This window comes from Pinus tabuliformis, chromosome 7 (assembly GCF_031772625.1).
Source record: "Pinus tabuliformis cultivar Carrire ecotype Pingquan chromosome 7, CPIR1, whole genome shotgun sequence".
Lineage (NCBI taxonomy): Eukaryota > Viridiplantae > Streptophyta > Pinopsida > Pinales > Pinaceae > Pinus > Pinus tabuliformis.
This window is the reverse complement of record NC_142293.1, coordinates 276,376,067-276,399,611: the sequence shown is the minus strand read 5'-3', so window position 1 is coordinate 276,399,611 and position 23,545 is coordinate 276,376,067.

Genomic DNA, 23,545 nt, shown 5'->3' with positions numbered 1-23,545 from the left:
TGACATGTATACCGCTAATTCGGTGATAAACCCCCCTATAATTCGATCGAGCCAATGGTCCATAGCACGTGCGATCTTATCTTCCAATGTTTCTAGTCTGCGCACCAATTCTGGAGTCCACATAATCGATTTCTCGAGCCTACACCTTCCTTGACTGTCTGCTAGCTTCGCGATCCATTCATACAACTCGGAGTGGAAAGATGCAAATAAAATTTCATGTATTTCCGTATATAAGTAGCGCTCTAACCATTGTTCCTTTGATACTCACGTATTCCTATTTCCCTGCACCGCGAACTCGTGAATTTTTCTATCCAACCACCCTTCAATTTCTTTATTTTTCGGATTCCAATGACACGACATTAGACATCTCTTATGCAAATCCCGGTCCTGGCAATGGAACCATTTGTTGGCTTTTTGGGGCTCAATCCAGGTTCATAGTTGATTTAGCCAAACAAATCTCGGTACTACTAGCTCTTTTGGCAACAGTCCATGGAGAGCAGACTGAGGTCTCACCCAAAGTTGTATGGGAGGGTGCTAGAACCAGGTTTCCGCACCCTGGATATGTCTTATGAGTTCAAGTGGTCCATGGTTCAACCCTACACACGTTGCTAAGTGCACTTGCATGTACCTTGCAGTCGGAGATGTTGTCTTCGTGCAGCCCCACTCAGGGGCCGAATTCTTATTATTACTCAAGTCCTTACTAGTATTCCACCATTAGTCGATTAACTTAGCTCATTTTCATGTGTAAAGTATACTTTTCAATATAAATCATTCACATAAGTGCGCGCAGTAAATAAACAATATATTTGCAACTGATCTGAAACATGTAATAACTCAAGAACAAATACACAGAATTTGGATAAAACTTATATTTATTATTCTCTTCTTTAGTTATAGACTTGACTCCACCCTACGCACTCCACTACAGGGGTCTCTGCACTCAACTACGGACAACTAGGTCTCTACGCACTCAGCTACGGACAAGTAGGTCACTTCACACTCAGCTGCAGAGCCTTCTCCTACCCTACGACCCAAGACACACTTTACACTTGCTCTATGCTTCTAATTTTCTATCTCATGCTTCCTTAGATGTCTCTTTACCACTTAGAACCTTGCTCTATTTATACAATCCCATGGTCCACGGACCATGGGTAGGCCAACATTATATTACAATATTAGGGCGAACAACCCTATGACTCTAACATACTTCTGTGCCCGCAATTCATGGAGCTTTACAACTGTATTAGACTGAAACTCAGGCTTTGAACCCCAAAACATGTTGTGGGGGGATTCCATGCCCAACATTAAACTAGAGGAAGTATGTCGAGACAATACTGTAGAGGTTTAATATGCAGGATAACAAACTGGTGAAGGTTCCTATTCTTGTAGATGTAAAGTTATCTGGTGAAAAGTGTCCCAAGAGATAAGAAGAGGAAGAGGGCATGTCCTATTTTCCATATGCAAGTGCAGTCGGTAGCCTGATGTATGTGATGGTCTGTACTAGACCAGACATTACACATGCAGTGGGATTATTGAGCAGGTTTATGTAAAAACCAGGGAAGGAGCATTGGACAACAGTGAAGCGGGTCTTTAGGTATTTGCGTGGCACTAGTGATTATGGTTTGTGCTACCAAGGAAGACCAAGATTGGAAAGAGTTTTGGATATTCATGGCTTTTTTGATGTAGACTAGGGTGGAGATCTGGATAAGAAAAGATATGTGTTTGACCTATTAGAAGGTGCAGTCAATTGGATGAGTAAGAAACAATCTGTAGTGGCATTATCAACTACAAAGGAAAAATACATGGAAGCTGCTCATGCAAGCAAGGAAGCATTCTCGTTGTAGAGATTGTGTTCAAGTATGCAGTCAGTATAGGGAGCTATATGAATAGTCTTTGGTAGCCAAAGTGCAATTTTATTAGCAAAGAACCCTGCTTACCATTCAAAGATAAAGCACATTGATGTTCATTATCACTTTGTGAGGGATATGATAGAAGACAAAAAGTTGTTGCTGGTAAAGGTGGACACTTTGAAGAATACTATAGATGCATTGACGTAATCTGTGAGCTCTGAGAAGTTCTGTTGGTGTCGAGAAATAATGGGAATTGCAGGGCTGAATAAATGACTAAGCTCTCTTGTGGGCCACTATGGAGAGAAAAAAAAGTGGGAGAATGTTGGGTTTTGTTCTATTCTTTCCATGACTAGCCCACCAAGTGAACCAGGGGGTTAGAGAGGGGGTGGGCCCCCCCCTTTGTTACACCGATTGCACAGCAGGGGGATCATAGGGGGTTTAAGGGGGGTGGTTAGCCCCGCTCTAAGGGGTCTGGGGCAGCGCCCCACGGGAATTTTTTTTTGGACCCTATATTATGTGGGTGGACCTACCTATGGTTTTGTGCATGGTTTTCGCACATGGTTTTGGGCAAGATAATTTTCAGTCCATAGTATTGGATGCTTTGGCATGTATATATATGTATTGTAACATTGAAAGGAACATAATACAAAATCAAACTGGTAGTCTCGGTTTTAGGATCCAGGGGAAAATCTTTGTATATATGTATCTTATGTGTAATGCTCTTGCATTGTTTATTTTTTGTTCTTAGAATTCATATGCAAGTAATTTCTGTATGGGGTTAAAACCTACAACCAATGCCCCTTTGGGTTACTTTTGGTGACGCTCAAAAAATGTTTGTCATCATTGATCATTGCAATGATTTTTTGAGGAGGCTATGTGAATGTTGCTATATTTTTTGTCAGAAGATAACAATTTAAGACCACTGTTATGGAATCCTTTTCATTATGGTTAGAGTCAATCAATTTGTTAAGAAGTAATTAGTGTGTATCATTTCCCTCAAGTAATGAGAATACAATTTTCCTATTTTTGAAGACATGATTCATCATTTTTAGGTTTATTATCTAGAAAATTCCCTTTAGATGAGGTTCTAATAGTGTGTGTAGGAACCATATTATTTAATACCTAATCAAGCTTGGTCAAATCTATTAATGAGAGTGACCTAGCACTCCTCAACATTCTTGGGACACCTTGACATGCTTTGGAACACAATAACATTCCTTGGCACCTCACATGTCTTGGAACATATTTATACCTAGAACATATTTTCATGGCTAGTACACCCAACCAAATGTTGGCATGCCCTAGCACAACATAACACTCTCCCAACATGTGTTGGTATTCCCTGTAGTACCTAGCATGCCCTTGAACACCTTGGCATGCATTGACATACATTAACACTTGGCACACATTGATGCTTAGCATGTATTGGAACCTACTGTTAGTGTGCCTAGCATACCCCCTTTGGAAAAGGTAAAGTCTTGACTTATTAGCCCTCTTATATGTTCATTTCCTTGCATTTTAGCATGCTTCTCCCTTTTTTTGACTTGACACTCCTCAACACATGTTGGCACACTCTAACACCCTACACATCCTGGCATGTCTTAGCACCTGACATGTCTTGGCATGCTTTGGCACTATTTGGGACATGTTAGCACACCCTGGAACTCCCTAGCATATGTTGGCACTTCATTTCTTAGTATTCCCTAGCATTCCTTACCACTACCTAACATACCTTTTCACTCCCTCCTTAGCATGCCTAACACACATTGACACTCCCTGACATACCCTCATATTTATTTATTTCCATGCGTGTTTTCCTATTGCTCCATTGTATTTCCATAGTTCTCCATAACACTCTCTCGTATGCATTGGCACTCTCTGGGAAACCTTAGCACTCGTTAACATGAATTTCCACTCCATAGCATGTATAACACTCCTTGGCACACATTAGCACTTGGCCCATGTTGGCACTTGGAAATTTTGAGCATACCTGACATACATTGAGCTACCTTGTTAAGATTTGGCATGTGTTGGCATGGTTTTCCAAGGTTTAAACTTAAAGTTACTTGAGACCAATTATTAGAAAGTAAGAGAGAAGTAATAGAGGAATATTTGGCAGTTAGAATGCAGTAATACTTGGTGGTTGGCATGTATTTGAACCCACACTAATACAAAAAGGCCTTGAGGGGCAGCTTATCTTGCGACAGTCTTGCCAAAACCACCTCTAAAAAAATTGTTTAGGGATTTGGGGGTGCTTTTTGAAAACCACCCTTAAGTCCCTAAAATGCATGAAAATGTGAACTTTTTTGAATGGTTTTATAATTACCACCTATAAAAGTGATTTTTCTTGATTTTTGGAGGGGGGTTTAAAACAACTGACCCTAAATATATTTTTCATGGTAGGTTTTTGAAAACCCCCACAGAAAGTCATGAAAAATGAACGTTCTTTTTTTGGGGGGGGAGGGGAAAATTTCTAACAACCGCCTCCAAAATTGTTTTCTCATGACATTTTTTTTGGGAGGAGGGAGGTTTAAATGACTTCCCCTAAACATATTTTTCATGGCGCTTTTTAAGCCCCCTCCCTCGAAATTCATGAAAATGTAACCTTTTTTTGTGGTGGGGGGTTTCTAAAAATCACCTCTAAAAGTGTTTTCTCATGAATTTTGTTGGGGGGGGGGGGACATTAAATGAATGCCCCAAAATACATTTTTCATGGCAGTTTTTTGATAGCCCCCCTAAAATTCATAAGAATTGAACTTTTGGAGGCGGCTTCTGAATAGCCCCCCCCCGCCCAAGAAAAAAAGGCCATGAGAATTGAACATTAGGATGTAGACATTTAACAATCACCTCTAAAATTTCAATTTTCATGACTTTTGCGACGGGGGTCCAAAAACACCTCCAAAATTTCAATTATTGTGACTTTTAAGGGGGTTTCTTTTACAATCCCCCATAAACATCACGACAATGTAACTATCGGAGGCATTTTTTGACAACGCCCCCCCCCCCCCCCCCCCCCCCCCCAAATGTCATTAGAGTTAAAATTTTGGATGTGGTTGTTAAATGACTACCTCCAAATGTTCAATTCTCATGAATTTTGGGGGAAGGGGGATCTTTTGGTGTATTGAACGGGGAAAGGAGAGATAAGGGTATCATGGACCTATATAAGTGAGATGTTTGAGAATGGTTTACTAAGATTTATAATCCTAACAATGGAAAATAAGAAGGAGCCTTAGGACCTCATGGCACAGGGGTTAGGGTGCCTAGAGAAAAGGAAACAAGAAAAATTGATAGTGGAACCCCCAATAGTTTTTATAAGGAATTAGGGGCTCCATTATCACAACCCATAACCACTAAATTACCTATCCCCTTAATCCCCAATCCATAATCCCTTAACCCCTACACTCATAGACCATAACCCATTAATGTTGTAATCCCTTAATCCCTAAGCCACTAAACCCTTAACCCCTATAGAACGTCATGAAAATTAAACTTTCTTTTTCGAGGGGGGGAGGGGCAACTTTCTAACAACCACCTCTAAAAGTGTTTTCTCGTAACATTTTTTTTGGAGGGGGGGTGGTTTAAATGACTTCCCCAAAATATATTTTTCATGGCAGTTTTTAAGCCCCCTCCCTCGAAATCCATGAAAATTTAACCTTTTTTTGTGGCGGGGGGTTTCTAATAATCCCCTCTAAAAGTGTTTTCTCATCAATTTTGTTGGGGGAAAGGGGTTTAAATGATTGCCCCAAAATACATTTTCCATGGAATTGTTTTGACAACCCCCCTAAAATCCATCAGAATCGATCTTTTGGAGGCAGCTTTTGAATAACCTCCCCCCCCGCCCAAAAGAAAAAAAGGCCATGAGAAATGAACATTAGGATGTAGACATTTAACAATCGCCTCTAAAATTTCAATTTTCATGACTTCTGTGACGGGGGTCCAAAACCACCTCCAAAAGTTCAATTATTGTGACTTTTAAGGGGGTTTTCTACAATCCCCCTTAAAAATCACGACAATGTAACTTTAGGAGGCATTTTTTGACAAACCCCCCCCCCCAAAAAAAAAAATGTCAATAGAGTTAAACTTTTGGATGTGGTTGTTAAATGACCACCTCCAAATGTTCAGTTCTCATGAATTTTTGGGGAAGGGGGATCTTTTGGTGTATTGAACGGGGAAAGGGGACATAAGGGTATCATGGACCTATATAAGTGAGAGGTTTGAGTATGATTTACTAATATTTATAATCCTAACATTGGATAATAAGAAGGAGCCTTAGGACCTCATGGCATAGGGGTTATGGTGCCTAAAGAAAAGGAAACAAGAGAAATTGATTGTGGAACCCCCAATAGTTTTTATAAGGGATTAGGGGCCCCATTATCACAACCCATAATCCCTTAACCCATAACCACTAAATTACCTATCCCCTTAATCCCCAATCCATAATCACTTAACTCCTACACTCATAGCCCATAACCCATTAACCTTGTGATCCCTTAATCCCTAAGCCACTAACCCCTTAACCCCTAGCCCCTAACTTAGAATCCCTTAACCACCCTTAAAAGTCATGAAAATGTAACTTTCAGAGGTATTTTTGGACAAATCCCCCTAAAAATTCATTAGAATTAAACTTTCAGATGTGGTTGTTAAATTACGTCCACCAAATGTTCAATTATCATGAATTTTGGGGCAGTGGGATCTTTTTGTGTATTGAATAGGGAAATGGGACATAAGGGTAAGATGAATAGGTAGAAGTGAGAGGTTCGAGCATTTTTTACTGGTATCTATAATCCTAACATTATAGAATGAGAAAGGACCTTAATAGCTCATGGAATAGGGGCTAAGGGACCTAGAGGGAAGGCAACAAGAGAAATTGATATGGGAACCCCCAATAGTTGTGATAACGGGATTAGGGGGCCTATTATCATAATCCATAAGCCCTTAACCCATAACCACTAAATTCCCTGTCCCCTTAAACCCAAATCCATCACCCCTTAACCCATACACTCATAACCAATTAACCCCTTGACCCCTTAAACCCTCAGCCACTAACCCCTTAACCCCCAACCTTAACTTAGAATCCCTGTACCCCCTAATCCCTTACCCCTTATCCTCTAAAACCTTGATGATCAACCCTTGACCTCTAACCCATAAGTCTCTCAACCCCTAACCCCTATCCCCTTAACCTAATAACACCAATATCCCATAGCCCTTAAGCACTTAACCCCTAAATCCCCTAACCCATAAGACCTTGGTGCTTAATCCTTAACCCTTGAAGCCCTTAACCACTAAGCCATTAACTTCTAACTCCTAAACCCCCTATATCTTAACCACCTAATCCCTAACCCTTTACCCTTTAACCTTAACTCCTAGAGCTCCTAGGCCTTTCTCGCAAAATATAGGTGCCCCGACACTAATATTCTTGGTCATATTAGGTTTTTATTTTCCAACCCCTCTAAATAAAACCTCTAAGAACTACTAGGGTACAAGGAAAAGAACCACAAGGTCCCCAAATCTGATCTACACTTTTTGGGTAGTTACATTTCACCCAAATATTCTCCATGTATTTTCTTTCAAAGGGAAACAGTATGGTCTTCTAATGTCCACAAATGCACCTAAGTTCATAGGAATAAAGTGAGGTTCATCTCCATGCATGGCCCAAACGTAATTCATGTCCACTCAAAAGAAAAAACAAGATATAAAGATGTCCCTTTAGTTTCCATCATCCTTTAACACCGGTCCATTCTCTTACCAAAATTATGGGTAACATTCTGATACAAGTCTACAATATTTCTCAAAGGTTTTGCCCACAATATGTGTTTTTGTTCTATATTTTTTAGGTTGATGGAGTAAACACTTAGGACAGCATCAAAACCACCTTGGAAGCTAGGACCTAGCCCTGCCAACTTCAGATAGGGATCTCTCTGTTTAATTTAGCTTTGTCTTAGTGTGTGTTTTAGGCTAGTCATGATTATACTTGTTTGTTTGGTTTGAAAGGTTTGGTTGATTTGAGTGTTATAACTCCATTGGGCTATGGAGTCTATATATTAAACTAGATTTTGCATCAATTTTTAGAGGATTTTTCACAGGGCAAGCTAGGTTGCACTAACTGGATCTTTTCAGAAATTAAATGAATTGTGGAATAGCAGAAGTGTAAGGTTCATGAGAAATCAAGGAGAAATTAAGAATTCCTTGATCTAAATTTAGTGGAAAACATTAAAATTAACAAAAACCGAAATAGGGCGCTCTAGATAATGAATCCTATTTATCACAGTTTCTGTTGATTAATTAAGAAATTCAAAATAAAAAAGAAAGGAAAAACATTGTTTAAACAAATAAACAGAAGAGACACATCACCATTAAGTACATCACATGAATCCTGTGAAAGGTCCTTGTATTACTGATGCTCCAGTGCTTTGAAAATTATAATATGCAGAAGGAATTTACATACGAAAATCAACCCTTGATACTTCAAACAATGAAGTATTTATAATGAAAAATTACAAAAATGCTCTACAAAATTATTGTCAAACCGACAATGTACAATTAGCCTAATTACAAACTATATCATCTAATTCTATAAAAAGAATAGGCCACGTAGGTTGTTGAAGAGAAAGGTGGCCCTATTTTGATGGTTTCAGTTGCTGAGTCATCCTGAAATAGTGTTGTGATGCTAAACTGACCCTTGTGCTGGCTGCAACACTGACAAGTTGTTTTACTGCTCTTGAGTTATCCTTCAATCTAATAAATCATCCAATTCTTCCCATCTCTTTTCATCTATCATTTTCAACTCCGTTACCCTGCGTTAAATTTCATCTACCTTTGCTTATTTGGAAAATTTTGGTTTTACAGTAAAAATATGTTTTACCTCATTTTTCACATGGAAATAATTTTTAATGGTCTCCATGAATGCATTTGTTGTCACACTTCTTATAATTCCACTAAACTTAATTTTGCTTTCAGCCACTTCTTTCATCTTTAGGATATAGTCTTCCTAAGTGATCAAATTGTCATTTATGACATAGATACTGGGCAATACTTTTTGCATTAAGGCTTCAATTGTGTTTGTAAACCTGTTTACTTGCAACTCTAAGGTTGCACACCTTTCTTCCAACTGATCAATGAGATTTCTCTTTATCAAGACTTTCTTGACTTTGAGAATGGTGGTAGTTCTATCACTGATTCCTACTTCCTCTATCTCATACCTGGAATTTGAGCTTAAGAACTTGATTATATTACCAACTTCTGTTGGAATTTCTCCCATCTTTTCTCTTCCTTGCCAAATAGTTTTTGTAACCTTCTCTATTAGCTCTTTCTGCTCAAATATGATTTGAATAGAAGGCCAAATCTCATTCATAGAGTCTAATATATTCATCCAAATAGTTTCCTTGGCTTGGGCCCAGGTCTAACCAATTGAAGTGTCTCTCTGTACCTGGCGCAACTTTTCCAACAATATATGGGTTTTCTCCAATTCAGCAATCCGAGAAGCTTCATATTTGGCCTTTTTCACTTCAAAAGCTTTAAATTGGCTTTGCAAAGTCTCAATCTACTTTGACTATAGTGACATGTTGTGTAGTGTTTGGGTTACCTGTTCAGCACTTGTAGTCTGAGTGGAAGAAGTAGCTGTAGTGTTTGCTCTTGTTGATGGAAGTAATGAAATAGGTATAGCATCCATGGGGATAATGGCCATCTTGAGACTGTCTTCCTTCTCCTTTATCAGTTTCTCCAACTCTACCTCTATCTTCCTAATCTATACATTCTATTCTATGATTAATTTCATCATATCTTCTTTTTGTGCCCGACCCTCTTCAATATCCTTTGTCATTGGATCTTCGATGACGGGTAGCTTGAGCTATTTCCTTAATGATGTAATGTCCAAATTCTTCTTTTTAACAATCTCCTAAGCAACATTAACATCTTTAGGGTCATACCCTATCTTAAACACCAATTCTTCCAGAGACTTGATCCTGTTATCTTTGGCCAAGGAGGACACTTTCTCCATCTTCAACTGTGACTGGACATTTGCAAAAGAAACCTGCAATTTAGATAAGGACATTGCATAGTTAGTTAGAGTGGAAGATATCATTTCACCATTTTTCTTGTACATTTCCATTTGAGCAATCGGATGTATGTCCTTTGTAAAGTATACTTTTCAATATAAATCATTCATACAAGTGCGCGCAGTAAATAAACGAAATATTTGCAATTGATCTGAAACATGTAATAACTCAAGAACAAATACACATAATTTGGATAAAACTTCTATTTATTATTCTCTTCTTCGATTACAGACTTGACTTCGCCCTGTGCACTCCACTGCAGGGGTCCGTGCACTCAGATACAGACAACTAGGTCTCTACGCACTCAGCTATGGACAAGTAGGTCTCTGCACACTCAGCTGCAGAGCCTTCTCCTACCCTACGACCCAAGACACACTTTACACTTACTCTATGCTTCTACTTTTCAAACTCATGCTTTATTAGATGTCTCTTTACCACTTAGAGCCTCGCTCTATTTATAAAATCCCATGGTCCATGGACCATGGGTAGGCCGACATTAAATTACAATATTAGGGCGAACAACCCTATGACTCTAACATACTTCTGCGCCCGCAATTCACGGAGCTTTACAGCTGTATTAGACCAAAACTTGGGCTTTGAGCCCCAAAACATGTCATGGGGGGGAGTCCATGCCCAACATTAAACTAGAGGAAGTATGTCGGGACAATACTGCAGAGATTTAATATGCAAGATAGTAAACTGGTGAAGGTTCCTATTCTTGTAGATGTAAAGTTATCTGGTGAACAGTGTCCCAAGAGACAAGAAGAGGAAGAGGGCATGTCCTATTTTCCATATGCAATTGCAGTCGATAGCTTGATGTATGTGATGGTCTGTACTAGACCAGACATTACACATGCAGTGGGAGTATTGAGCAGGTTTATGTCAAAACCAGGGAAGTATCATTGGACAACAGTGAAGCGGGTCTTTAGGTATTTGCATGGCACTAGTGATTATGGTTTGTGCTACCAAGGAAGACCAAGATTGGACAGAGTTTTGGATATTCATGGCTTTGTTGATGTAAACTAGGGCGGAGATCTAGATAAGAAAAGATATGTGTTTAACCTATTTGAAGGTGCAGTCAGTTGGATGAGTAAGAAACAATCTGTAGTGGCATTATCAACTACAGAGGAAAAATACATGGAAGTTGCTCATGCAAGCAAGGAAGCATTCTCGTTGAAGATATTGTGTTCAAGTATGTAGTCAGTATAGGGAGCTATAAGAATAGTCTCTGATAGCCAAAGTGAAATTTTATTGGCAAAGAACCCTGCTTACCATTCAAAGATTAAGCACATTGATGTTCATTATCACTTTGTGAAGGATATGATAGAAGACAAAAAGTTGTTGCTGGCAAAGGTGGACACTTTGAAGAATACTACAGATGCATTGACGTAATCTATGAGCTCTGAGAAGTTCTCTTGGTGTAGAGAAATAATGGGCATTGCAGGGCTGAATAGATGACTAATCTCTCTTGTGGGCCCCTATGGAAAGAAAGAAAAAAGTGGGAGAATGTTGGGTTGTGTTCTATTCTTTCCATGACTAGCCCACCAAGTGAACCAAGGGGTTAGAGAGGGGGCGGGGCCCCCCCTTTGTTACACTGGTTTCACAGTAGGGGGATCATAGGGGGTTTAAGGGCGCCGGTTAGCCCTGCTCTAAGGGGTCTGGGGTAGCGCCCCGAGGAATTTTTTTCTTGGACCCTATATTATGTGGGTGGACCTACCTATGGTTTTGTGCATGGTTTTCGTACATGGTTTTGGGCACGATAATTTTCAGTCCATAGTATTGGATGCTTTGGCATGTATATATACATATTGTAACATTGAAAGGAACATAATACAAAATCAAACCGATAGTCTTGGTTTTGGGATCCAGCGGAAAATCTTGGTATATATGTATCTTATGTGTAATGCTCTTGCATTGTTTATTTTTTGTTCTTAGAATTCATATGCAAGTAATTTCTGTATGGGGTTAAAACCTACAACCAATGCCCCTTTTGGTTACTTTTGGTGACGCTCAAAAAATGTTCGTCATCATTGATCATTCCAATGATTTTTTGAGGAGGCTATGTGATTGTTGCTATATTTTTTATCAGAAGATAACAATTTAAGACCGTTGTTATGGAATCTTTTTCATTATGGTTAGAGTATATCAATTTGTTAAGAAGTAATTAGTGTGTATCATTTCCCTCAAGTAATGAGAATACAATTTTCCTATTATTCAAGACATGATTCATCATTTTTAGGTTTATTATCTAGAAAATTCCCTTTAGATGAGGTTCTAATAGTGTGTTTAGGAACCATATTATTTAATACCTAATCAAGCTTGGTCAATTCTATTAATGAGAGTGACCTAGCACTCCTCAACATTCTTGGCACACCTTGACATGCTTTGGAACACACTAACATTCATTGGCACCTCACATGTCTTGGAAAATCTTTATACCTAGAAAATCTTTTCATGGCTAGTACACCCAAGGAAATGTCGGCATGCCCTAGCACTACATAACGCTCTCCTAACATGTGTTGGTATTCCCTGTAGTCCCTAACATTCCCTTGAACACCTTGGCATGCATTGATATACATTAACACTTGGCACACATTGATGCTTGGCATGTATTGGGACCTACTGTTAGTGTGCCTAGCATACCCCCTTTGGAAAAGGTAAAGTCTTGACTTATTAGCCCTCTTATATGTTCATTTCCTTGCATTTTAGCATGCTTCTCCCTTTTGTTGACTTCACACTCCTCGACACATGTTGGCACACTCTGACGCCCTACACATCCTGGCATGTCTTTAGCACCTAACATGTCTTGGCATGCTTTTTCACTATTTGGGACATGTTAGCGCACCCTAGAACTCCCTAGCATATGTTGGCACTTCATTTCTTAGTATTCCCTAGCATTCCTTACCACTACCTAACATACCTTTTCACTCCCTCCTTAGCACGCCTAACACACATTGACACTCCCTGACATACCCTCATATTTATTTATTTCAATGCACTTTTTCCTATTGCTCCATTGTATTTCCCTAGTTCTCCATAACACTCTCTGGTATGCATTGGCACTCTCTGGAAAACCTTAGCACTAATTAACATGCATTTCCACTCCATAGCATGTATAACACTCCTTGGCACACATTAGCACTTGGCCCATTTTGGCACTTGGAAATTCTTAGCATACCTGACATACATTGAGCTGCCTTGTTAAGATTTGGCATGTGTTGGCATGGTTTTCCAAGTTTTAAACTTAAAGTTACTTGAGACCAATTATTGGAAAGTAAGAGAGAAGTAATAGAGGAATATTTGGCAGTTAGAATGCAGTGATACTTGGTGGTTGGCATGTATTTGAACCCACACTAATACAAAAAGGCCTTGAGGGGCAGTTTATCTTGCGACAGTCTTGCCAAAACCACCTCTAAGAAAATTATTTAGGGATTTGGGGGTGCTTTTTGAAAACCACCCTTAAGTCCCTGAAAGGCATGAAAATGTGAACTTTTTTGAATGGTTTTATAATGACGACCTATAAAAGTGATTTTTCATGATTTTTGGAGGCGGAATTTAAAACAACTGCGCCTAAATATATTTTTCATTGTAGGTTTTTGAAAACCCCCACAGAAAGTCATGAAAAATGAACTTTCTTTTTCTTGGGGGGGGAGGGGAAAATTTCTAACAACTGCCTCTAAAAGTGTTTTCTGTGATATTTTTTTTGGGAGGAAGGGGGTTTAAATGAATTCCCCTAAACATATTTTTCATGGCGCTTTTTAAGCCCCCTCCCTCGAAATTCATGAAAATTTAACCTTTTTTTGTGGCGGGGGGTTTCTAACAATCACCTCTAAAAGTGTTTTCTCATGAATTTTGTTTGGGGGGGGGGGGGGGGGGGGACATTAAATGAATGCCCCAAAATACATTTTTCATGGCAGGTTTTTGATAGCCCCCCTAAAATTCATAAGAATTGAACTTTTGGAGGCGGCTTATGAATACCCCCCACCCCGCCCAAGAAAGAAAAGGCCATGAGAATTGAACATTAGGATATAGACATTTAACAATCGCCTCTAAAATTTCAATTTTCATGACTTTTGCGATGGGGCTCCAAAAACGCCTCCAAAATTTCAATTATTGTGACTTTTAAGGGGGTTTCTTTTACAATCCCCCTTAAAAATCATGACAATGTAAATTTCGGAGGCATTTTTTGACAATCCCCCCCCCAAATGTCATTAGAGTTAAACTTTTGGATGTGGTGGTTAAATGACCACCTCCAAATTTTCAATTCTCATGAATTTTGGGGAAGGGGGACCTTTTGGTGTATTGAACGGGGAAAGGGGACATAAGGGTATCATGGACCTATATAAGTGAGAGGTTTGAGAATGGTTTAATAATATTTATAATCCTAACATTGGATAATAAGAAGAAGCCTTAGGACCTCATGGCATATGGGTTAGGGTGCCTAGAGAAAAGGAAACAAGAGAAATTGATAGTGGAACCCCCAATAGTTTTTATAAGGGATTAGGGGCCCCATTATCACAACCCATAATCCCTTAACCCATAACCACTAAATTACCTATGCCCTTAATCCCCAATCCATAATCCCTTAACCCCTACACTCATAGCCCATAACCCATTAACCTTATAATCCCTTAATCCCTAAGCCACTAACACCTTAAACCCTATAGAACTTCATGAAAATTAAACTTTCTTTTTCGAGGGGGGGAGGGGCAACTTTCTAACAACCACCTCTAAAAGTGTTTTCTCGTAACATTTCTTTTGGGAGGGGGGATGGTTTAAATGACTTCCCCGAAATGTATTTTTCATGGCAGTTTTTAAGCCCCCTCCCTCGAAATTCATGAAAATTTAACCTTTTTTTGTGGGGGTTTCTAATAATCACTTTTAAAAGTGTTTCTCATCAATTTTGTTGGGGGAAGGGGGGTCTAAATGATTGCCCCAAAATACATTTTACACGGAAGTTTTTAGACAACCCCCCTAAAATCCATGAGAATCGATCTTTTGGAGGCGGCTTTTGAATACCCTCCCCCTCGCCCAAATGAAAAAAAGGCCATGAGAATTGAACATTAGGATGTAGACATTTAACAATCGCCTCTAAAATTTCAATTTTCATGACTTTTGCGACGGGGGTCCAAAACCACCTCCAAAAGTTCAATGATCGTGACTTTTAAGGGGGTTTTTTTACAATCCCCTTAAAAATCACGACAATGTAACTTTCGGAGGCATTTTTTGACAACCCCCCCCCGAAAAAAAAAAATGTCATTAGAATTAAAAATTTGGATGTGGTTGTTAAATGACCACCTCCGAATGTTCAATTCTCATGAATTTTGGGGGAAGGGGGATCTTTTGGTGTATTGAACGGGGAAAGGGGACATAAGGGTATCATGGGCCTATATAAGTGAGAGGTTTGAGTATGGTTTACTAAGATTTATAATCCTAACATTGCATAATAAGAAGGAGCCTTAGGACCTCATGGAATAGGGGTTAGGGTGCCTAGAGAAAAGGAAACAAGAGAAATTGATAGTGGAACCCCAAATAGTTTTTATAAGGGATTAGCGGCCCCATTATCACAACCCATAATCGCTTAACCCATAACCACTAAATTACCTATCCCCTTAATCCCAAATCCATAATCACTCAACTCCTAAACTCCTGTGATCGCTTAATCCCTAAGCCACTAACCCCTTAACCCCTAGCCCCTAACTTAGAATCCCTTAACCCATCATTCGATCCCTCTACAGCAGTCATAACTTCAGCACCATTTTGGGTAAGATTTGCCAAGCCTGCCCTTGTATCTTTGGAATCTCTCCTCGCTAAAAGCCATCGGAGATGCAACTGAGAAATTTTACTGCAGGTGCCCAGAAACAGAGGAATATGCCAGAACCACCTATGCACGCATCTGTGTGGAAATGGATTTCAGCGCCGGATTCCCAGCTGAAATAAACCTAACAAGTAAAGACTATGTGTGGAACCAGAAGCTTGATTATGAAAGTGTCCTCTTCAGATGTCGATCGTGCTTTGAGACGGGGCATCTAGCCAAAAATTGCCCAAAAGCCTCTGAGAAAAATTTTGCTAGAAAAAACCACCACAGATCTACATGGTGGGAAGGAGCACAAAAAGAACACTACACTGTCATCAAAGAAGAATATTCTAGGGAAAACTCTGAGTCACAAGAAATCAAGGAAGAAGGAAACAACTCTCAAAGCAAGCAAGGAGAAAGCCCGCCCCAACAAATCAACAGTTATGAGGATTTGAATACCGCAGAAAATAAATCTCCATTTAACAGCAAAGCAGATCTCCTAAACCAAACTTCTTCTCCGACTATAGATCGCAAAGTCCCAAGAACCAGAAGAGATGAAGGAGATGCAAGACAAAGGAAGTTGGAAGACCGTAGAGAAAAGAAAGAAAGCTACAACACCAATCTCGTCAAGAAAGACGAGGAGCCAAACAAGTAAAAATTAAGAAAATTGTAGGTCCGATAGACCAATTTGGTCTCAGTGGACGTTAACCATCATCATCATCATCATCAAAAGTCATGAAAATGTAACTTTCGGAGGTAGTTTTGGACAAATCCCCCTAAAAATTCATTAGAATTAAACTTTCAGAGGTGGTTGTTAAATTACGTCCACCAAATGTTCAATTATCATGAATTTTGGGGCAGTGGGATCTTTTTGTGTATTGAATAGGGAAATGGGACATAAGGGTAACATGAATAGGTAGAAGTGAGAGGTTCGAGCATTGTTTACTGATATCTATAATCCTAACATTATAGAATGAGAAAGGACCTTAATAGCTCATGGAATAGGGGCTAAGGGACCTAGAGGGAAGGAAACAAGAGAAATTGATATGGGAACCCCCAATAGTTGTGATAAGGGGATTAGGGGGGCTATTATCATAATCCATAAGCCCTTAAACCATAACCACTAAATTCCCTGTCCCCTTAAACCCAAATCCATCACCCCTTAACCCATACACTCATAACCAATTAACCCCTTGACCCTTAAACCCTCAACCACTAACCGCTTAACCCCAACCTTAACTTAGAATCCCTGAACCCCCTAATCCCTACCCCTTATCCTCTTAAACCTTGACGATCAACCCTTGACCTCTAACCCATAAGCCTCTCAACCCCTAACCGCTAGCCCCTTAACCTACTAACACCTATATCCCATAACCCTTAAGCACTTAACCCCTAAATCCCCTAACCCATAAGACCTTGGTGCTTAATCCTTAACCCTTGAAACCCTTAACCACTAAGCCATTAACTTCAAACTCCTAAACCCCCTATATCTTAACCACCTAATCCCTAACCCTTTACCCTTTACCCTTAACCCATCACTCCTAAACCCCTTAACTCCTAGAGCTCCTAGGCCTTTCTCGCAAAATATAGGTGCCCCGACACTAATATTCTTGGTCATATTAGGTTTTTATTTTCCAACCCCTCTAAATAAAACCTCTAAGAACTACTAGGGTACAAGGAAAAGAACCACAAGGTCCCCAAATCTGATCTACATTTTTTGGGTACTTACATTTCACCCAAATATTCTCCATGTATTTTCTTTCAAAGGGAAACAATATGGTCTTCTAATGTCCACAAATGCACCTAAGTTCATAGAAATAAAGTAAGATTGATATCCATGCATGGACCAAACACAATTCATGTCCACTCAAAAGGAAAAAGAAGATATAAAGTTGTCCCTTTAGCTGCCATCATCCTTTAACACCAGTCCATTCTCTTACCAAAATTATGGGTAACAATCTGATACAAGTCTACAATATTTCTCAAAGGTTTTGTCCACAATATGTGTTTTCGTTCTATATTTTTGAGGTTGAGGGAGTAAACACTTAGGACAGCAACAAAACCACTTTGGAAGCTAGGATCTAGCCCTGCTAGCTTCAGATAGGGATCTCTCTGTTTAATTTAGCTTTGTTTTAGTGTAAGTTTTAGGCTAGTCACGATTGTACTTGTTTGTTTTGTTTGAAATTTTTGGTCGATTTGAGTGTTATAACTCCATTAGGCTATGGAGTCTATATAATAAACTAGATTTTGCATCAATTTTTAGAGGATTTTTCACAAGGCAATCTAGGTTGCACTAACTGGATCTTTTCAAAAATTAAATGAATTGTGGAATAGGAGAAGTGTAAGGTTCATTAGAAATCAAGGAGAAATCAAGAATTCCTTCATCTAAATTTAGTGGAAAACATTAAAATTAACAACAGCCGAAATAGGGCACTCTAGATAATGAATCCTATTTATCACAGTTTCTGTTGATTAATTAAGAAATGCAAAATAAAAAAGAAAGGAAAAACAATGTTTAAACAAATAAACAGAAGAGACACATCACCATTAAGTACATCACATGAATCCTGTGAAAGGTCCTTGTATTACTGATGCTCCAGTGCTTTGAAAATTATAACATGCAGAAGGAATTTACATTCGAAAATCAACCCTTGATACTTCAAACAGTGAAGTATTTATAATGAAAAATTACAAAAATGCTTTACAAAATCATTGTCAAATCGATAGTGTATTATTATCCTAATTACAAACTATCTCATCTAATTCTAGAAAAAGAATAGGCCACGTAGGTTGTTGAAGAGAAAGGTGGCCCTATTTTGATGGTTTCAATTGCTGAGTCATCCTGAAATAGTGTTGCGATGCTAAACTGACCATTGTGTTGGTTGCGACGCTGACAAGTTGTTTTACTGCTCTTGAGTTATCCTTCAATCTAATAAATCATCCAATTCTTCCCATCTCTTTTCATTTGGCATTGTCAACTCTGTTACCCTGCGCTAAATTTCATCTACCTTTGTTTATTTGGAAAAAGTTGGCTTTACAGTAAAAATATGTTTTACCTCATTTTGCACATGGAAATCATTTGAAATGGTCTCCATGAATGCATTTGTTGTCACACTTCTTATAATTCCACTAAAATTAATTCTGCTTTCAACCACTTCTTTCATCTTTAGGATATAGTCTTCCTAAGTGATCAGCTTGTCATTTATGACATAGATACAGGGCAATACTTTTTGCATTAAGGCTTCAATTGTGTTTGTAAACCTGTTTACTTTTAGCTCTAAGGTTTCACACCTTTCTTCCAACTGATCAATGAGATTTCTCTTTATCAAGACTTTCTTGACTTTGAGAATGGTGGTAGTTCTATCACTGACTCCTACTTCCTCTATCTCATACCTGGAATTTGAGCTTAAGAACTTGATTATATTAGCAACTTATGTTGGAATTTCTCCCATCTTTTCTCTTTCTTGCCAAATAGTTTTTGTAACCTTCTCTATTAGCTCTTTCTGCTCAAATATGATTTGAATAGAAGGCCAAATCTCATTCATAGAGTCTAATATATTCATCCAAATAGTTTCCTTGGCTTGGGCCCAGGTCTGACCGATTGAAGTGTCTCTCTGTACCTGGCGCAACTTTTCCAACAATCTCTGGGATTTCTCCAATTCAGCAATCCGAGCAGCTTCAGATTTGGCCTTTTTCACTTCAAAAGCTTTGACTTGGATTTGCAAAGTCTCAATCTCCTTTGACTATAGTGACATGTTGTGTAGTGTGTGGGTTACCTGTTCAACATTTGTAGTCTGAGTGGAAGAAGTCGCTGCAGTGTTTGATTTTGTTGATGGAAGCAAAGAAATAGGTATAGCATCCAGGGGGATAATGGCCATCTTGAGACTGTGTTCCTTCTCCTTTATCAGTTTCTCCAACTCTACCTCTATCTTCCTAATCTGTACATTCTATTTTATGATTAATTTCATCATATCTTCGTTTTGTGCCTGAACCTCTTCAATATCCTTTGTCATTGGATCTTCGATGACTAGTATCTTGAGCTATTTCCTTAATGATGTAGTGTCCAAGTTCTTCTTTTTAACAATCTCCTGAGCAACATTAACATATTTAGGGTCATACCCTATCTTAAACATCAATTCTTCCAGAGACTTGATCCTGTTATCTTTCGCCAAGGAGGACACTTTCTCCATCTTCAACTGTGACTAGACATTTGCAAAAGAAACTTATAAGGACATTGCATAGTTAGTTAGAGTGGAAGATATCATTTCACCATTTTTCTTCTACATTTCCATTTGAGCAATCGGATGTATGTCCTTTGTGCTGAATTCAAAGGTGGTGCTCTTGTAGTCTACTGTTGATTTTCATTGTGGAATCTAGGCCTCAAGAAAGGCCATCTACATTTTACCATGCTCTGTGTCAAAAATTGATAGCAACCTATTCTGTGAGATGGAGGTCTACTTCCAGAATTGGTTATAAGTGTTATTCTTCAGAATTTCATTTCTGAGCTTCACCTCCCTGTACCTGTCAAAAATTGTCTTCTCTTTATCGGTTTGGACAATTTGTGATTCCAACTCAGTTTCCTTATGACCTTGTGAAGATGAAGTTTGAGAAGGAGATGTAGTGAATTGGGTAGTTTCCGGTGGTGAATCTTTGATGATGATGGCCTCCTACTCTTCAGTTTCTTTGTCCACTTCTTCTTTGGGAGTTACCTTTGCTCTCTTTCTATAACTGATTCTGAATTCTCTATCTTCACTTTTAGTAGTAGATGATGATCCTTCCTCCCTCTGCCTTTTGCTTGATTTTTCCAGAGGAACAGGAGCCTCAAACTAGAAGTAGAAACAAGCTACTCTTCAACTTCCTGCAAGGTATTTTTTGACCACTCTAGCAAATTGGCATACTACTCTATGTCTGGCCTTGAAGTATGAATGTAAGGAGTGTTCTTGTTTTCCACTCTAACCTTTGAGATGATGCCACAGGGGTCATAAGACCATGTAAATCTCAAACTGAACTTCATTTCCTTCATTATTTTATATATCTCCTCACCTATTGTTCTTGTGTTGCACACAAATGGGCCCAACTGTGTCTTTATCATGAATTGTGCCTTCTTCTTGGCCACTACAAAGTGGATGTCATCTGAATTCAGCATCTGACTAATATACTCCAGTGCAAAGATCATCATTCGGAGGTATTTGAGGAGTTTATAAGGGGCCAATTCACATCCATACACCCTAATTTATGTGTAGTTTTGGTACAGGTAACAATATCTAGTTTTTTCTTGATGTGACAAGTGTAAAATTCTTTTGATCTCCTCACTAATTCTGGGTTTGTACTGCAATGTTCAGAATTTTCATGGCTAGATGAAAAAAATCTTCAATAAACTATTTGTATGTGAATTCTTGTTCTTCTGTCATGACCAATGAGGTCCAAAAGAACACTGGTTGCTGGTTCCCTGCATCATCCAGCTTCTGCAATGCAAAACTGAACTTGTCTACTTGGTAATAGAGAAATTATAAATCAACATAGAGGTGTAATTGAACACCTGCTCTGTAGGAAACTTAATAAATTTCTCATGGACATTGTGAAGCAAGAATTGACTAAAGTTTAACATCATGGATGGTTTGTTGTCTATTGAAAATATGGAGAGAAATCCTAAAATGGGCTCATCTACCCATTGATCATAATTATAGCCTAAAATGTCAGAAATCATGGACATGATCTACTTGGCTTGATCAAGGAAAATGGAAGAAGGATATGGGGGACTCTTTTTGGGTAATTGGGCATTCTCTGGCAAGAAAATCTCAAAAATTCTGGCTCTGGTGGAAAATTCTAGATTTTGATAAAGTTGGGTGAGGGCTTCAAAGGATAAAGGCACAACATTTTCCACAGTGGGGGCCAACATCATTTGGTCAATGGATTGGGCTATCATGGTGAAAAGAATGTCACCTATAGGAGCAATTATAGCTCTTTTGGCAGGGAAATAGCAAGCTTGACACCTTCCGGTAAATTCTGGGGCTTAGAATGTCAAAGGGAAGATATAATGGGGGAGGTTGGACTCCCAGAGTCCAATTTCATGGTCTTTTTCGTGTGCTTATCCTCTAACCATCACTATAATTCTAGAAAATCACAATCACATAGAGTTTCACTTATTCTGTAATCCCTATCAGCTAAAGGTGTATGATCTAAATCTACAACAAGGGGAATTTAAGGATTAATAGGCTTATCCTTTTTTTTTAGTTTTGGGAGGCATGACTGTAAAATTCCGCGTACATGAAGAAAATGCAGAGGAGCTTACTGAGCATAGAAGCAATAACGGTTTGTCAAGCGAAAAGGAAATAGAATGTCAATGTATGTTGTAGCCTTGGTCGTGAAAATGCTTGATGGAGATCGTTGTGTGAAATTGTGAATAACAGAAACAACCAGGAGTGAAAAGGGGTCAGAATGGTAGGCTCAGAGGTATTTAAACACTTTGACCAATGCCCCAGTTGAAATGGCAAGGGACCATTAGGCTGAATGGTTACCCGAGAGAAATCGTAATAAATGAAGAATGGTTATTTGGAAAGGAACAAATTTAATTGGTCCAATGGTTATGCGATGTGGTGGGCAGAGAGTGGTGGAGGAAGAGTGGTGGCGCATGACAGGACGGATAAGGGAAAGGGGGTTTTTGGAGGGGGTAGTGGGCGGTTAGCCATTTCAATGGGGGGGGGGTGAGAAATCACCACAGGGCGACACATTAGGGATGGGGACCAACGAGGGAAAATTCTTTCTGAACCCCCCCCCCCAAGCAGTAAGGACAGAATGGAAATGGGGGGGCGACAAAGAATGAGGTGTGTGGATGAAGTGGGGGATCAGATCCAGAGGGCGCAAAGTGGGATGTACTTTAGCCTTAATACAACAAAGAATATTTTTGGTCACTTGCACTTTTGATATTTTCCTTCCCGAACATAGGATAAGGGATATATAATGAAGCATTTAAATACTCTATCCTATCATGCACATTTTGAAATTTTATGTTATCCTCAAAACTTAGGATAAAATTCATACATGCAGATATTTACCAAATCACCTAAGCTACCTACCTAGAGCTAAACTAACAATTTTTATTATTGTCTCTAAGGTGCACTTAGACTAGCAAACCCATTTTTATTTTATTTTATGCTGGATGAAAAGACTATCTACCCTATCCCTTATTTCTCCAATTGATCTAGATTAAACAGTTGGATCAATGTCATTTTCTACCTTACTAATGATTTACCCAAATTAAACTGTTGAGTAAATGTTTATTCTCTATCTTAATTTACATAAATTGAAATGAGTTTAATCATGATTAGATTGTATGATTAAACTTAAAGATAGTGATTGTGGAATATTGGACAAGCTGCACACAACTTTATTCTACATAAATGAAGCAAAAACTATCTATGATTAGTGGAATTTAAAATTGCAACACTTTCAATACTATTCTTTTTTTAATTTTCTTTATTTTGGTGGGGTTCAATCTTCTCTTCTTTTTCAATATTCTTTTTCTTCTCTTTATTTTTCTTCTTTATACGCTCTTTTCATTTTTTAGTTCTTTTTCTTTTATTTGGAAATCATTGGCAGATTAACAAGTATTTACAAAATAAGATTCCTGAGATACAACACTCAATTACCTTGAGGCCCTATAAATCCTAGGATCCTAACAATATGATCAAAACAACATTCAATTTCCCTTAGCTTTCTCCAAGTTTACTTGAAACTAACACTAGTCCTCAACTACATGAATGGTACAATATTCAAGCTATCCATATCTAGGTTCATCCCCTTTTGACACCCTTTTTGTGCCTTCAATACAAAGCTAACCAAAG